The sequence below is a fragment of the Artibeus jamaicensis genome, unplaced genomic scaffold, assembly GCF_021234435.1.
Source record: "Artibeus jamaicensis isolate MK-2021 breed Jamaican fruit bat unplaced genomic scaffold, CSHL_Jam_final contig_482, whole genome shotgun sequence".
Classification (NCBI taxonomy): domain Eukaryota; kingdom Metazoa; phylum Chordata; class Mammalia; order Chiroptera; family Phyllostomidae; genus Artibeus; species Artibeus jamaicensis.
In genome coordinates, this window is record NW_026521857.1 from 4475285 (window position 1) to 4492563 (window position 17279).

A 17279-nucleotide genomic window follows, 5' to 3' on the forward strand; every position below is an offset into this window, starting at 1 on the left:
ATTCTCTATACCTGGCACTTGTAGTATAAATATAACAGTTATTTTTCTAGTTACATTAAATATCTTCCTGTTAGTCAGTTTGAAAAACCATCTTCACTGGTGAAAGAATATTTAATTCATAGGATTGATGATCACAATTAGAAAATTGCAAAATTGAGGGCCAATATTTATTTATATACAAAAACAACATAGTTAATTTTGGACCACTGAAGAAAAAACAAAATAGGCAATTTTCAAAAGGTTAAAAATATGAAACTTCTGCACATGTAAAGCACATATTAAACACTTATGTAATTTACTAATATTAATCCCATTCATTTGGACGGTAAAGCTGGTTCAGAGGATAATTTAAGAGACAGAGCTTTATATGGTCCATCAACAAAAGCATGTGAAAACAAGTTTACTGAGTTCGAGACCAAAATAATCAATGACCTACAGGATAATAACACTATAAGCACTGGGGTTATCTTCTCTGCTAATCAGGAACCATATGTACCTCTAAGGAACAAAAGTCTGTAAGTTACCAGGTTCCACCGCAGCATCTGAGCCCTAATCAAGAGTAGAGTAATGCATGCCAAAATACATTTTCTAGAGAATTAAATAACCTTTGGGTGGGCGCGTTAGTCACTGTCCTCGGATGATCTCTTAAGTTTTAGATAATTTTTTCAATAACAAATAAGATGTTTTACCATATAAAACTAGCTTAGAGTCTTACAGCAACAAATCACAATTAAATTAATAATTTCTCTAGACTTTCTATCTGAGAACTAATACCATTGGCAAGCAACTGTTTTGTCATTTCCCAAGCTTACCTGAAAGACTTAACGTTACAAACAGAATTTTATTTTCTGTACTGCAATGTAATGTTAAAATGTAACATATTAAAAGACTATTTTCAAAGCAAATAGAGATATGCCAGGGGAAAACAGGGATTATCAAAAGAATGTCAGCTAAAGCTCTATCAAAAATAGAGCCCTCCAAAAATACTAATCCCCTAGTATTATAGTTAACTATTTGTTTAAACACATCTAATCCATCAAGGATACTGTTTTGATTGAGCCACTTGTCCTTATGAATAAACGGTAATGGGCTTGAATTTCCACAACACATTTTAGACTCTTCAAAGTCCATTAATTGGAATTTTTTGAAAATTCAGCAGAGGCTGTTCTGAAGTTTGTTTTTCACTATGCATGAAAAAAATAGTTTGTTAAGAAGCTCAGTAGTAGCAATCAAGTTTAGAGAGAGGGGGTTTAGGAAACAGTACTTTAACTGCTTATTAACTTTTAAAATATTGCAAACCCTTCAGAAGCATCTACTTATATAAAATTAATGCAGTAATTAGAGATTATTCTTATCTCTTCATTAAGATAACTCCCTGAGTATCTCAATTCATTGCTTAGTGATAGTCACTCATCTGGCTTCATTTGAAACATCTGGAAAACACTTTAAAACTAGAAACATATAAGCAGGCTTCTGGTCAAGATGGAGATGTAGGCAGATTTGTCTTACCTCTTCGTGCAACCACGTCAAAATTACAACTAAAATATAGAACAACCATCACTCAGGAACTAAGAAATTGAGTTAAATGGAAGTCTGACAATTACAAAAACGAGTTGGATGGAAGTCTGGCAACTACTGAATTGAAGAAACAGCACCCATCCACTGGTAGGAGGGGTGTAGATGTGGAAAGGGCTGGCCCCACACCCACTGGATAAAAATTTGGGAGGGATATCTTGGAGCAAGGAGTCTCAGACTTCCCAGGAACACCAGGCCCCCCAGCCCCGGATTCCAGTGCCAGAAAGATAAGTCCCCACAACTTCTGGCTATAAAAAGCCACAGAAATTGAGTTGGTGGAGGAGGTTGCTGGAGTCTTAAGCAGTGCCTCTTGGGGAACACATGCACAGACTCACCCACTCAGACTCACTACCTCTGAGCTCCAGCAGCAGTGTGGTAGCTTGAAGGGCACTAGTGGTATATAGGGAGAGACTGAAATGTCTGGCTTCAGGGCAAGCAGAGGCCAATTTCCCTTTGCTGAGCCCTCCCCTCACAGAGCCAGTAGACTGGTACCATATCTGAGACTCCATCAACCTGGCTAACACAGTGTGACCCACCTTAAAGATCCACAGAGGCTCCATCCCACCCAATTTATGGACTCACCCAAGCTGCTTTTCCATAAGAATGTCTGGTCTTGGCCAGCCATTCTTACCCTATCAAACAAGCAACAGCTGACTTCAGTGAGCCCTAGCAACAGCCAGAATAGATTCACAGCTTTGCTTCACCTGAGAATCTCTAAGCCCAGTACAAGTAGCAGCCATCTCAGATTGCTTTACATCTCAGGCAGGGTGCCCCAGGCAAAACACAGGTTGGGGCTGAACTTGGCCTGCATGACCCAGGAAACACCAGAGCCTGCACACCCAGGGGACGGCTACAGCACCACCCTCTGCATGACTGATCCTCCATGGAGAGCAGAGGTTGGTGGTTAGTGGTCACAGCCAATCCTTGCAGATGATGGCCTGGGTAAATCCCTCCCATTGGCCTGCCAACAGCAACCAAGGCTCAACTATAAGAGGAGTGTGTACTCGGCCCACTTAAAGGGTGCACCTCAAGTACCCATCATGGGTGATAGGGGAGGCTATGTCACTGGATCCTACAGGACCCCTACTTCATTAAGCCACGCTACCAAGACAGAAAGTCAAAGCAGCTCTACCTAATACATAGGGAGGCTGCCAAAAGGAGGAGACAAAGAAACATGGCCCAAATGAAAGAACAGATCAAAACTCCAGAAAAAGAGCTAGACAAAATGGACATAAGCCATCTATGAGATACAGGGTTCAAAACACTGGTTATAAGGATGCTCAAGGAACTTAGTGAAGGCCTCATCAGCATAACAAAGACCCAATGAGAAATGGATAGACTAATTGAAATAAAGAATAATTTACAGGGAAACAACTGTAGAGTAGATGAAGCTGAGAATAAAATCAATGGTTTGAAACATAAGGAAGCAAAAAACAACCACACAGAACAACGAGAAGAAAAAAGAATCCAAAAATATGAGGATAGTATAAACAGCCTCTGGAACAACTTTAAGAGGCCAACATTTGCCTCAAAGGATGCCAGAAGAAGAGAAAGAGTGAGAAATTGGGAATCTATTTGAAAAAATAGTGCAAGAAGACTTTCCTAGTTTGGTGAAGGAAATAGACATGCAAGTCCAGGAAGCACAGAGTCCCAATTATGATGGATGCAAGGAGGCCCACTCCAAGACACATTATTATTAAAAGGCCAAAACTTACAGGTAGAGAGACTCTTAAAAGCAAGAGAAAAGTAGTTACTCAAATGTTGCCAGATAGGAGTGGAGAGGAGAAGAATGGGGGAAGAGATGAGGGGATTGAGAAGTACGAATAGGTGCAGAATAGCCATGGAGATGTAAAGTACAGTATAGGAAATAGAGTGCCAAAGAGCTTATACATACAAGCCATAGACATGAACAATGGTGAAGAGGATTGCCTGAGGGAGTGGGGTTGCTGGGTGGAGGGGTGCAAAAGTGGGAAAATCAGGACAAGTGTAATAGCATAACCAATAACATATAATTTAAAATTTTTTACAAAAAATAGACATGTATAACCCAGCCCACACCAAATAAAATGTTTTTTAAAAACTGGTATATCCATGCTATGGCATATTACTCAGCCATGAACATTAATACATGAAACAACATGAATGAATCTCAAAATAATTATGCTATATGAAAAAAGACAAACAAAAATATACTCTGAACAGGCAACTTTAGAGATAAAAATTAGAGAAGTGATATCCAGGAACTGGTAGTGGAGAAAAAGGATTGATACCAAAAGACAGAAGAGAACTTTCTTAGGTGCTGAAAACGTTCTATATCTTGATTGTGGTGGTGGTTATACAGCTGTATATGTTTCTCTAAACTTATCCAACTATTCTCTTTAGAAATTTAATTATTCTGTATGCAGATTATACCACAACAAACCAGACTAATAGAAATACACAAGAGCCAGTTGGAAGGGACTCCCATCAGTGAAATCTGGGACAAATTGAACATCAAAGTAAATAATCATTGTAAGGGACAACAACCTACTGAATTAAAAAGGGAATCTCTAGTCTATACTGAGATAATATAAACAAATAAATAAATAGGAGGAAAGGGAAAATCATGCTTATTGGAAAAGGCTAATTCATAAATGTGAATAATAGCATTAGAAAATAAACACATTATTACCACTGTAATAATAATTAAACACTCAAGAATCATCAATGGATAAAACTTTGATCAGAAACTGAATGAATCCTTTGTCTCAAATTCTTTCCCCACAAAATACTTATTAATTTCAAAGGGAAAATAATAACTTTACAGTAGAGAAACCTGGTAGACAAATGTCTGAAAACACTGGTAAAAATTTACCACCTATAACAACAGAACCTGGCATCAGACGCCTCTAATGTAAAATACTGAGAAGACACACAGCATTGCGTTTGTGGTTTTCCTATGAAGTACGCAAAATCTAAATAGAAATATGAGCCCTGACTGGCGTGGCTCAGTCAGTTGAGTGTCATCCCACAAACTGAGAGGTTACAAGCTTGACCCCCACTTAGGGCACGTGCCTGGGTTGCAGGTTCTGTCCCCACTCAGGCACATATGAGAGGCAACCGATTGATGTTTCTCTCTCACATCCATGGTTCTCTCCCTTTCTTCCTCCCCCACTCCCTCTCTCTAAAATTAAATAAAGTCTTTTTAAAAAATAGAAGCATGAGAAAACATCAGGAAAATCAAAATTTAAAAAAATATTTTACAAAATAACTGGCCTGTACCATTACAAATATTAAAGTAATAAAAAATTTTAATGAGAAATTATTCCACATTAAAGGATATATACAGACAAGAGAACTTAGTGCAATGAATGACTCCGGATTACATTCTGGATGACAAAAGACATTATTAGGACAACTGGCAAATTTCTAGCAAGACCAGTAATTACATAATAGTCTTATATTAATGTTTAATTCCTGGGTTTGATGGCTTACTCTAGTTGCATATGGAAACGTAATTTTTTAAGGAAATAAATTATGAAGTATTTAGATGTAAAGGGGCACTATGTTTGCTACTTCCTCTTAGAAAAAATATGTGTATACAGTAGTGTGTTGTTGTTTAATAACCAGTTCTCTGAAAATATGTGCATATATATGTACATGCAGTACACATTTAGAAAATAATTAAATGTGCAACCCCCTTTATAATCAATTAGTTATAAATTCTATATAACTAATTGATTCTCACAGAATGCTTTTAGTGATTTTTACCTTACCCTTACATCTGTAGCCAACCTGAAGTTGCTATTCAGCATAACAGCTGCAGACATAACACGCTATGGTCTGTATTATTAGCACAGTCTCATCACTTTCTTAAGTCTAGACCAACAATAAAACAATAAATCAAGCCCTGATTTGTCTTCATGGAAGCTCACCGAATACCAAATTGGAAAGAGATGCTCAGTAGCATTCTATAACATAGAATAGAGTACAGGGAAATCACCTCCAGAGCATAAATATTAGTAAAATTATTAAGAAGAGATAAATTTTAATTTTTTTAAGATTTTATTTATTTATCTTTAGAGGGGAAAGGAAGGGTAGAGGGAGAGAAATATCAATGTATGGTTGCCTCTCATGTGTCCCCTGCTGGCAAGTGGCCTGCAGCCCAGGCATGTGCCCTTGCTGGGAATTGAACCGAGATCCTTTGGTTTGCAGGCGCACACTCAATCCACTGAGCTACACCAGCCAGGGAAAGAAGAGATGAATTTTAGGTATTAAATGTTGATATGAGTTTGGAATTTGGAGGAGACATTAGTCACTGGCATCTGCCTCTTTACTTTTTTTTAAAGATATGATTATTTTATTTTTAGAGAGAAGGGAAGGGAGAGAGAAAGAGAGGAAGAGAAACACTGATCCGTTGCCTGTCTTGGGCACCTTGTCCAGGGACCAAACATGAAACCCAGGCACGTGCCCTGACTGGGAATTAAACCAGCCACCTTTCACTTTGTGGGATGATGCCCAACCCACCAAGCTACACTGGTCAGGACTGCCTCTTTACTTGTAATATAACTTAATGGTAAGCTAAAATAATTTCATGTTTAACAATGGCCAAATCAAACGACTAGCTCCCCAAGTCCCAGAAATGTTAGCAATGGGCTCTCCTAAGCCAAAACAAACTCCAGTATACCACTGTGAGAGAATGATGAAGCACATGTGGTAAAACTTCAATAACTGGGGAATCTGAGTAGTGGCTGTATAAGTATTCTTCCTATTATTTCTACAACTTTTCTGTGAATCCGAAATTATTTTAAAATTTCAATGTTTAGAAAATAAATCAACTGAACCCGATTCATGTATTTTTGTCCATGTAGACATAACACAAATTAGGTCCATCTTTATAGCACTGCTAAAGGATTGATGGAAGGAAAGTACATTCAGGGAAAAGTGAACACCTGGTACTTTGCAAGGACCATCTCTGAGTCCCTCGGCAGTTTCATTAATGGCCTGTTATTTTACAGTGAAGTCAGTGACAACTTGTTCATGTTTGAGTTTTTCCATGATACAAGCACAGTACAAAACTGGCATAAACAGAGTATCCTGGGAACACGGTGGAGATTTCTGACATTTTTCTCCCCTGCTCCTTCCCATGTCCTTTACCTCTTCATTCCTGCTCTATCTTTACGGAAGAAGCAAAATCAGAAGAAAGTATGCCTGATGTACAACAGTGGGTTAGCATGCAGCTAGCAGGTCTTATCACCCCATAGGAGCCAAGATTTCATCTGTAAAATTGGAATGGCAGATCTGGTCTGTTTCCAGTCTAACGTTTTAATGTCCTGCTTTACAGCTAGTGTCCAGATAGCTTGTGAGTGGGGACTTAAGAGCCTATACCACCTCTGAAAGTTGTCCCTACATCACTGTAGCACACCAAATGTCAGTACTCCTTCGCAGCTGAATTGGCCATGCCTTGATATGAAGCACCTGTTCCATGGCGCAACAATGCAGAGTAGTTTGGGACAGGAAGTAAAAGATACCACATCCTCTGAAACTGCAGTTTAAATTTATGAGGCCTATTATCATGGCTTCACAGTTGTTAAGAAGTGGCATTTGGGCTCTCCTATTACGAAGGAGTTTGGAAAAGACATTGGTCACTGTGGCTTCTGCCTCTTGACTTTAATCTGGAGTGAATGGTGCTGCCTACCCCAATGCTTGACCAGAAAACTTCTAAGGCAATCACTCTGAATGCCCCAAGAGGGTGGTAACTGTAAACATGTATTTAATGCCAGAAGCCATTTGGGTCTGTGGTACATATAAAGATGAAGTCACCAAGATTCAGTCAGAATACTTAAAATACTTAGAATCAGAGAATTCTAGAGCTACTTGGAAGTGGCTTTGGAGCTGATTTCATCCAGTCTGACAATCTGGTTGGAGTCAAAAATTACATACACTTGTAAAGATCCCTTTTGGTTCAAGGCTATAAATTAAAGGCGTCAGATGCATGTGGAAGAGACTAAGTTCAGGAGGCACAGGGGAAGGTGTGATTATTGAAATATTCAGGACTCTCTGCTCTACCCAAAGAAACTTCATCCCCAAAACCTTCATTTCCAGAACAAGCCCTACACCTGATGAAACAAGAATTAACAGGCACAAAGATAAAAGGAGAAATGGGCTCAGGGTCTTAGGGCCAGGGAAAGAGACGAACAGGTGGCAAGTTGAGAGAGAAGGTTTAATAACATAAGATTCTATTGGTTCAGCAAGGAAGGTCCTAATCTCACAGCTGAATTCTACACATATGGGTTTATAATCAGAGGCCCAAAAACAGTAATCAATCTTCAGCCTCCAGCAACACAAATTAGGTGCACGGTAGGAAGGAAGTAGGAAAGAAGTGTTTGCCTTTGTTTTGGGTTTTTGTGTTTTTTTTCTTCTGGTCTACCTAAATCTGTTTGCGTACTTAGCCCATCACCCATTGCCTGAGGAATCGTTGGCACTGTCTTCCTCCTCCAGCTTCCCTCCACTATAGCCTCCTTCATTTCACATCCAGAGCTCTGGATGTGAGGTTCAGTAGGTGAATAGCAATCAACAACACTTACACTAGATCAGACATTAGGAGTAGAGTCTGTTTGGCAAGCCACCAAGCTTGGCTCTCTTGGAGGTTCTGGAAAGGGAGATAAAATGCTCCTTATGCAGTGAAATGTTTGCAGGCTTTGTATCAAATTCACACTGCAAACAGTTCTGTGGAGCAGCCGGACACAAAGCAGAATCCCAAATCCTGCTTGCTGCCAAGCCCTGCTTCCCACTGTGGAGCAATAAATACGCACCCCTGGTCTCAGGTGGTCTCTAGAAAAGGAGGGAGTCACCAGGATGTGTAGAGACAGAGGCCTGTTACCCACCCACAGTGGTCACATTGGTGACATCTGACAGAGGTCCAGAGATGTGACCTGAGACCGTTGTCTGCAAGCCTCCCCCCTCTACAGTAACACATGCTGTGATAATTGGCCAGTCCAAGCAGTTCAGGGCCCTCCAATTTTCAGCAGGCAGGGACTTGTAAACAAATCGTCCTCATTTCTGAAGTTTAGTTAACAGACTCCTGCTGGAGCACACTGAGGTTCTTGCGACCTCATAGTTCAAGGGTAAACCCCTCCCCAAATCAAGCCTGTAGGAAACTCTAAAGTTAGCAACGGGTCATTAAGAGACCAATATCAATTACAGCTCCAGGCTCCCTGAGACCTTGTGACAATCCACTCAAAGGCGGGGATGAGGTCAGCTTCTGGGGCCCCTTCACTGCAGCAGCTGCTTTTTCTCAAAGGCCAGGATGTCATCTTGCCTCCAAGTCGTCTGACCCTGGCTTCTCTGTCCACTGTCAAATCAGATCCAGGTCTAGGTGAAATCTAAGCATCACTTTCCCTCTCAGTCTGTGGGCTACTAAAGTCACCAGGATCAGAATGATTCATGTCACCTTGCTCAGATGAAGCTGCTGTCACCTTGTAAAATTCAAAGACTTCACCTGTTCTTGCTTTGCAAGAGTTCATATTCTGGGAAAAGCTAGCTTTTGCCCAGCAAGGAGCTGAGGAGATCAGTGAGACAGGTACATTTTGTTAAGGAGGCTGAGGAAAGGGAACTTGGAAAAATGAGTGAGGCAGGGAGATAATGGGCAATAGGGAAACAAGATAGAAGAAAATATCATCGCAGAATTAGCACAAGTAGATGGCACAGCTAAGGACATACTATTTACCACTTCCAATTTTTACTAGACTCAAACTTTAAAAATTGAATAGCCTTCCAAAAGTGGCTACATTTCTCTTCCCTTTGCTTGAAGTACCATTTGGAAGAAAGTTATGAGTACTCGTGCTCTGCATAAAGCACTTTAGATAATATGTCTGTAAGGCTCAGACCTTGAACAACCTCTCAGGTCCACACTAATTCAGCCCTGACTTCCTCCTTCTGAAGATTCAGAATTATAGCCACTTCCTAGGGCAAAGGTGACTCTCTGGGTGGCCTACACTCTCATCCTAATTAGTATCAGCCGGTCTTTTAAGACAAGTAGAGTAGAATGGAGGAAGAAGGACCATCAGGAAAAGCACAACTTCTGCTTTTATTAAGGAACCAATTCCATTTACAGTAGCACCAAAAAATATATCAAATAAAATGCTTTAAAAAATATTGGCCCACAAAGTGAAAGATTTGTATACTTGAAAACTATACTTGTAAAATGTATAGATACAAATAAATGGAAAAGTGTCTTGTGTTGATGAATTGTAAGACCTAGCATTGTTAAGATACCAATACTACCCAAAGCCACCTGTATTGCAGTGCTGTAGTCCTGCACCAAGTCCCAAGGACACTTTTTTTTTTGCAGAAATAGAAAACTCTTTCCTAAAATTTATACAGAATCACAAGGGACCCAAAATAGTCCAAAACAATCTTGAAAAAAAATTAAAAAAACAAAGCCGAAGTTCTCATAATTCTTAATTTTAAAATTTAATCACAAAGCTACAAAATCTAAATAATTAGATACTGGCATAAAGACAGGCCTGTAAATCAGTAGAATAAACTAGAGAGCCCAGAAATAAACCTTTATATATGTGGTTAAATATTTTCAGCAAGGGTGCCAAGACCATTGAATAGGGAAAAATACAACAATTATTTATGGGAAACTGGATATCAAGATGCAAAAGAACAAAGATGGACCCTCGCCTTACATATACCTATACAAAAATTACCCCCAAATGGATCAAACACTTAAATGTAAGTCCTAATACTATAAAACTCTAAAAAGAAAACATAGGTGAAAATCTTCATGATATTGGATTTAGCAATGATTCCTTGAATATGGCATCAAAGACACAGGCAACAAAAGAAAAAAGAGACAAATTGAACATATTTTAGCATCAAGGGACACTATCAACAGAGTAAAAAGGCATCACCTAGAATGGGAGAAAATATTTGCAAATCATATATTTGATAAGGGTCTAGTTTCCAGAATATGTAAAGAACTCTTAGAACTTAACAATAACTATGAATAAAACCTTATTCAAAAATGGACAAAGGACTTGAATATTTGCAAATCCCACAGATGATAATGAACTATTATCCAAAACATATATTTAAAAAACTCCTAAAACTCAAAACAATAACAAAAACAATTTAAAATGGGCAAAGGACTTGAATACATATTTCTCCAAAGATATACAAATGGCCAACAGGCATATACAATGATTCTCAGTATCACCAGTCTTCAGGGAAATGCAAATCAAAATCACTATGCAAATGACCTTATACACAAGGGGACAGTTCCTATAAAATAGAATTTAAAACAAAATCAAAAACAAAAACGAGCGTTGGCAAGACTGTGGAGAAATGGAAACCTTTGTGTACTTTTGGTGGAAATTTAAAATGCACCCACTATAGAAATCAGTATGGCGGTTCCTCAAAAGTAACAATTACCATATAATCCAGCAATTTTACTTTTGCGATATATATCCAAAATAATTGAAGGCAGGGTCTAAAAAGATACCCATACACCAATGTTCGTAACAGCATTATTCACAATAGCTAAGAAGTGGCTGACAACCCAAATGTTCATTAATAGATGAGTGGATACATAAAATATGGCATATATATACAATGGAATACTTTATCCAGCCTTAGAAATAGAGAAAATTCTGACACATAGAATAACGTAAAGAACCTGAGGATATTACTCTAAATGAAAAAGACAGTCACAAAAAGTCAAATACTGTATGATTCTACGTATATGAAGTTCCTAAAGTAATAAAATATAGAAAAAGAAGTAGAATGGCAGTTGCTAATGTCGAAGGTGGGGAGGGGTTGGGAGTTGTTTAATGGCTATCGAGTTTCAGTTTGGAAAGGTGCAAAGAGTTCTTGAGATAGATGAAGATTGATGATGGTTGCACAATGGGAATATAGTTAATGATACTAAATTGTACATTTAAAAATCATTAGGATGATAAATTTCATGTTATGTATATTTTACCACAATTTTTTTAAGTTTCTTAATTTTAAAAAATTTTAACAGTTCACTTTGCTACATTTGATTTAAAGCAATGAGTTTTGCTCCATCCTAAGAAATTTACTACATACATGTCTCTCCTTCCAAATCCACAAGAGCTTCCTTACAGATTTATTAATCTTGGCTTTGGCCCAGCCTCAATTCTAGCTGATTTTCAACTCCTTATACAATTACAGTTGACCCTTGAAAAACACAATTTTGAACTGCACAGGTCCACTTATATGCAGATTTTTTTAATAAATATGTTCAGTACTATAAGTGTATTTTTCTCTTCATCATAATTTTCATAATAGCATTTCATTTTCTCTAGCTCACTTTGTTATTAAGAATATATTATATAATACATGTACAGTATATAACATAATACATATACCATACCAAATATATATTAATGGACTGTTTATTTTATCAGTAAGGCTTCTGCTCAATACTAGGCTTCTAGTAGTTAAGTTTGGGGGGACTCAAAAGTTATACATAAATTTTTTATTGCATTGGGTGTTGGCACCCCAAACTCCTGAGTTGTTCAAGGATCACCTGTAATCTCTCCTAATTTATTACTGGTCCTCATTCAGAGCATATTCTTTAATCCACCCAAGGCATTGTTTCTTGGGTCTTTTCACTAGTTGTCCCAAACCTGAAATACCCTCATTCTAATCTATTCAACCTCTTCCCATTGTCCTTCCCTACCTGGCTCATGTGCACTCATCCTGCATACAGACTGCACCAACTATTGACAACTGACTTGATCTCCTAGTTCCCTAAGGTCCAATTGTGCTACAGACTAACCATCACAATTTAGCATTTTATTTGTCTAACAGCAACTGAGCTATTTTCACATGAAAAGCACTAAATTAAAGATTAGGCTAGGGTCCATCAAATACTACTCTCCAATTGACTCATTTGTAAGTCTTGCCTGGACTACTGAATGGTAAGTTTCTTAAAAATGAATATATATATACACACATATACATATACATATATATGTATATGTATATGTATATGTATATGTATATGTATATGTATATGTATATGTATATATACACACACACTTCTGGTGAAGATGGTGGCATAGGTAAACACTGCTTGCCTCCTGCATAACCACATCAAAATTACAACTACAGAATAATCATCACTTAGAATCATCAGAAATAGAGTTGAATGGAAGTCTAACAACTATGGAATTAAAGAAACCACATTCATACAGACTGATAGGAGGGGTGCAGATGTGGGATGGGCTGGTCCCACACCACTCCCCTCAACCCAGGGTTCCTGTGCCAGGAAGATAAATCCCTATAACTTCTGTCTGCAAAAATCAATGGGGACTGAGTCAGTAGAAGAAATTTCTGGAGTCCCAAGCAGTTCTTGTTAAAGAACCCACACACAGACTTACTCAGACTCACTCCCTGTGAGCTCCATCACCAGGGTATCAGCTTGAAAAACACCAGTGGGATATAGGGTGAAATTGAAGTGTCTGGCATAAAGGTAGGAATGTGAGGATAGCTCTCTTCTAGACAGAAAGGTAGACAAAGGCCAGTGTCCCTTTTCTGAACACTCCCCCCACAGATCCACGTAGCCAACAAGCTGGCGCCATATCTGAGACTCTATCACTTGTCTAACACTATGTGCCCCACCCTGGAGATCCCCTGAGGCTCTGTCTACCCAATTTATGGGCCCACTCAAGCTGTTAACAGTGACTTTGCCATATGAATTGCTGGCCTTTGCTCATGCTTCACAACTTCTTAAATTTTCTCAAGCAACAGCCAGTCTCAGTCAGCCCCTAGACCTCATACCTCTTGCTAAGTGGCCCCAGACCCTGTACTAGCAGCACCTAGCCTAGGTTCACAGCTTGGCTTAGCCTGTGAACTTCCAAGCCCAGCACATAGTAGCAACCATCTTATATTGCTTTATATCTCAGGCAGGGTGGCCCTGGACAGAACATAGGTGGAGACTGAACTTGGCCTGTACTACATGTGGCAGCCCTGAGCCTGTGAACACAGTGGATAGCTACAGAGCACATTGGACAACCACCACTCTGCCCCAACATAGTTAATCCTCCACCAAAGGTAGAGGTTGGTGGTCAGTGATCACAGCCAATCCTTGCAGATGATGGCCTGGGTAAATCCCTCCCATTGGCCTGCCAACAGAAACCAAGGCTCAACTACAAGAGGAGGGTATACTCAGCCCACATGAAGGGTGTACCTCAAGTACCCAGCATGAGTGATAGGGAAGCCTGTGCCACTGGATCCTACAGGACAGCTACTACACTAGGCCACCCTAGTAAGACAGAAAGTCAAAGCAGCTCTACCTAATACATAGAAACAAACATAGGGAGGCTGCCAAAAGGAGGAGACAAAGAAACATGGCCCAAATGAAAGAACAGATCAAAACTCCAGAAAAAGAGCTAGACAAAATGAACATAAGCCATCTATGAGATACAGGGTTCAAAACACTGGTTATAAGGATGCTCAAGAAACTTAGTGAGGGCCTCAAAAGCATAAAAAAATATCCAGTCAAAAACAAAGAATACACTAATTAAAATAAAAAAAAACAATTTACAAGGAAACAACAGCAGAGTGGATGAAGCTGAGAATCAAATCAATGATTTGAAACATAAGGAAGCAAAAAACCAATGACACAGAACAACAAGAAGAAAAAAAATCCAAAAATATGAGGATAGTATAAACAGCCTCTGGGACAACTTTAAGAGTCCATCATTTGCCTCATAAAGTGCCAGAAGGGGATGAGAAAGAGTGAGAAATTGGGAATCTATCTGAAAAACTAATGAAAGAAAACTTCTCTAATTTGGTGGAGGAAATAGATACATAAATCCAGGAAGTACAGAGTCCCAAACAAGATGGATGCAAAGAGGCCCATTTCAAGACATCATAATTAAAATGCCAAAGGTTAAGGATAAAGAGAAAATCTCAAAAGCAGCAAGAGAAAAGCAGTTAATTACCTACAGGGGAATTCCCATAAGACTGTCAACAGATTTCTCAAAAGAAACTTTGCAGGCTAGAAGAGATTGGCAAGAAATATTCAAAGTCATGAAAAGTGGGGGCCTACAGCCAACACTGCTCTACCCAGCAAAGCTCTTATTTAGAATCAAAGGGCAAATAAAGAGCTTCCCAGACAAAAAAAAACTAAAGTAGTTCATCTCTACCAAACCATTATTATATGAAATATTAAAGGGACTTAAGGAAAAGAAGATCAGAACTATGAATAATAAAATGGCAATAAATGCATATCAACAAATGAATATAAAAAATAAGTAAGCACACAAGAACAGAGGCAGAATCATGGACATGGAGAGCATTTTGATGGTTGCCAGGTGGGAGGGAGGGTGTATGGGGGAATGGGTGAAGAGGTGAGGGGATTAAGAAGTACAAAGTACTTACAGAATAGCCATGGGGATGTAAAGTACAGCATAAGAAATGGAGTAGCCAAAGAACATACATGCATGACCCATAGATATGAATAATGGTGTGAGGACTGCCTGAGGGAGTGGGGGTTGCTGGGTGGAGGGGGACAAAGGAGGAAAAATTGGGACAACTGTAATAGCATAATCAATAAAATATAATTTTTAAATAAGAAAAAGATGAGAATATATATATACATATATATATTCATGCCTCTGTACATGAGAGAGTGCCATGTCCATTATCAGGGTTTCACTGGTTTCCATTGCAAATTTAATAACAAGGTGGTTAAAGTAACAAAAGGACTTCAAAGTCTTAGCATTTGAAAAAGTTTAAATTTGGAGAGTTTGTCAATATTAATTAGAGTCACTCTGGTGATCATTTCATGAAACTAATACAATGTTATGCATCAATTATATCTCAATTTTTTAAAAGTGTTTAAGTCCTGACTGGCATTGCTCAGTGGCTGGGCATTGTCCCACAAGATGAAGGGTCACAAGTTCAATTCCTAGTCAGGGCACATACCTGGGTTGTGGACCCAATCCCGACTTGGAGCACATGTGAGAGGCAACCATTCGATATTTCTCTCCCTCTGTTTCTCCCTTCCTTCTCCTCTCTCTAAAAAATAAATAAAATCTTTTAAGCAAATAAAATAAATAAATAAACAACGATTTTGAGAGTTTGAGCATATTTATTTAGACAAAATTCTTCCTGGTATTTCTTCTATTCCCCATTCTAAAAAACAATACAAAACCCTTAAAATAGGTAGTATAGGAGAAAGGATTCAGGACAGGTGTTTTGGAGAAAATATTGCTTGGGAGATTGTTATATTTTGTTTGTATTTAGTCTGTGGGCAGAATGTTGATGGTTTTAAAAAAGGAAGAAACCTTGAGAATAGAAAAAATAGGCTAAGAATTCTCCATTATGGTTTCCACCACCATATTTCAGCTTTATCTCTTGTAACAGTAACTAGATGTACTGTTTTGAAGCAACCAGCCACCAACTAGCTCACAAGTGCATCTTCACAACTGAAAAACTATACGTCAGACCCAACAGGCTTCAGCTTCTGGCATACCCCACTTGAAACATTGGATTGAATTGGGGTTTTCCAAGTAAAGCAGTCCCCTCTCAGTTCTCGTGAGTTCAGACATTAAGTAGAATCTAAGTAAATATAATTACAAGTGATTTAAGATTTCATTTTTTTCAAAAGAAACAAACTTGTGGAGATTTTATAAAAGGAAATAGAAAATCAAGGGTAGGATATAAAAATGTGAAGAATCAGAAGCAAATATGTTAAGTGGGAACTTCCTACAGGGTTTTTACTGTCTCTGGTTATATATTCTACTTATCGCCAAAATTGACACTAACGAGCTTCTGTTTTCCTTAGCAGATCTCCTGGATGAAGGAATCAAAAAGAAGCAGCGTTCAGTGTGACTCTTCTGGAAGCTGCTCTGGACACATTACCCCTCTCCAACCTACCTCAAAGTACAGCTAATACTGGATCAATCCAGAGGGTCTGGCACCAACAAAAGGTGTTGACTACTGCAATGAAAGGCCTACTTAACCCAAGCACTATACTCATAGAGATGCTTTGCCCTTGCTTCTGTTTGCCCTCATCCATGCCAGGTCAGGCCCTTCAAACAAGGCCCTTATATCCCCAGGAAAAAAGCAGAGTAGACCCATGTTTAGACGTGCACAATCCATCATGCCAAAGGGAAAGCAAAGAAAATATTTAACCAACAACTAAGCCAGGGCAACCGGGCCAGAAGGCAAACAGTTGAGGTGTGCTGAGGGATCTGAGGGGCCTTTCTACACTCCAGTAGCTGTTGGAAGATTAACTTTCCTTCTCTGTCTTTCCTCCTCAGAGTCCTGCCTCACTAACTCTGGCTCAGAGGATGTTCTGAAAGCAGTTGTGCTGATAATCTTGAGTCCACACAAGGCTCAGAGTTTGCGTACACTGTTGAAAGGCAAATGATCGGAACATGAAAGGCAGATTAGGCAGTTTTTACAGCACAGCCGGCTTCTGAGGCTTGTATTTTATCTCCCAGGATTTGAAAACACACACACACACACACACACACACACACACACACACACAGAATGCACATCCATATTTTATTTCCTAAAGATGAGTGAACTTTTCAACCATGAGGATCCCTTTTAAGTCAAATAATGTCTTCGACTACCATGTGATAGTAATTGTATTCTAATTTCCTTTGCTGGAGAAAACACATGATGACAAAAGGCTATTATAAATTATGTAACTCTTATAATAAATATGT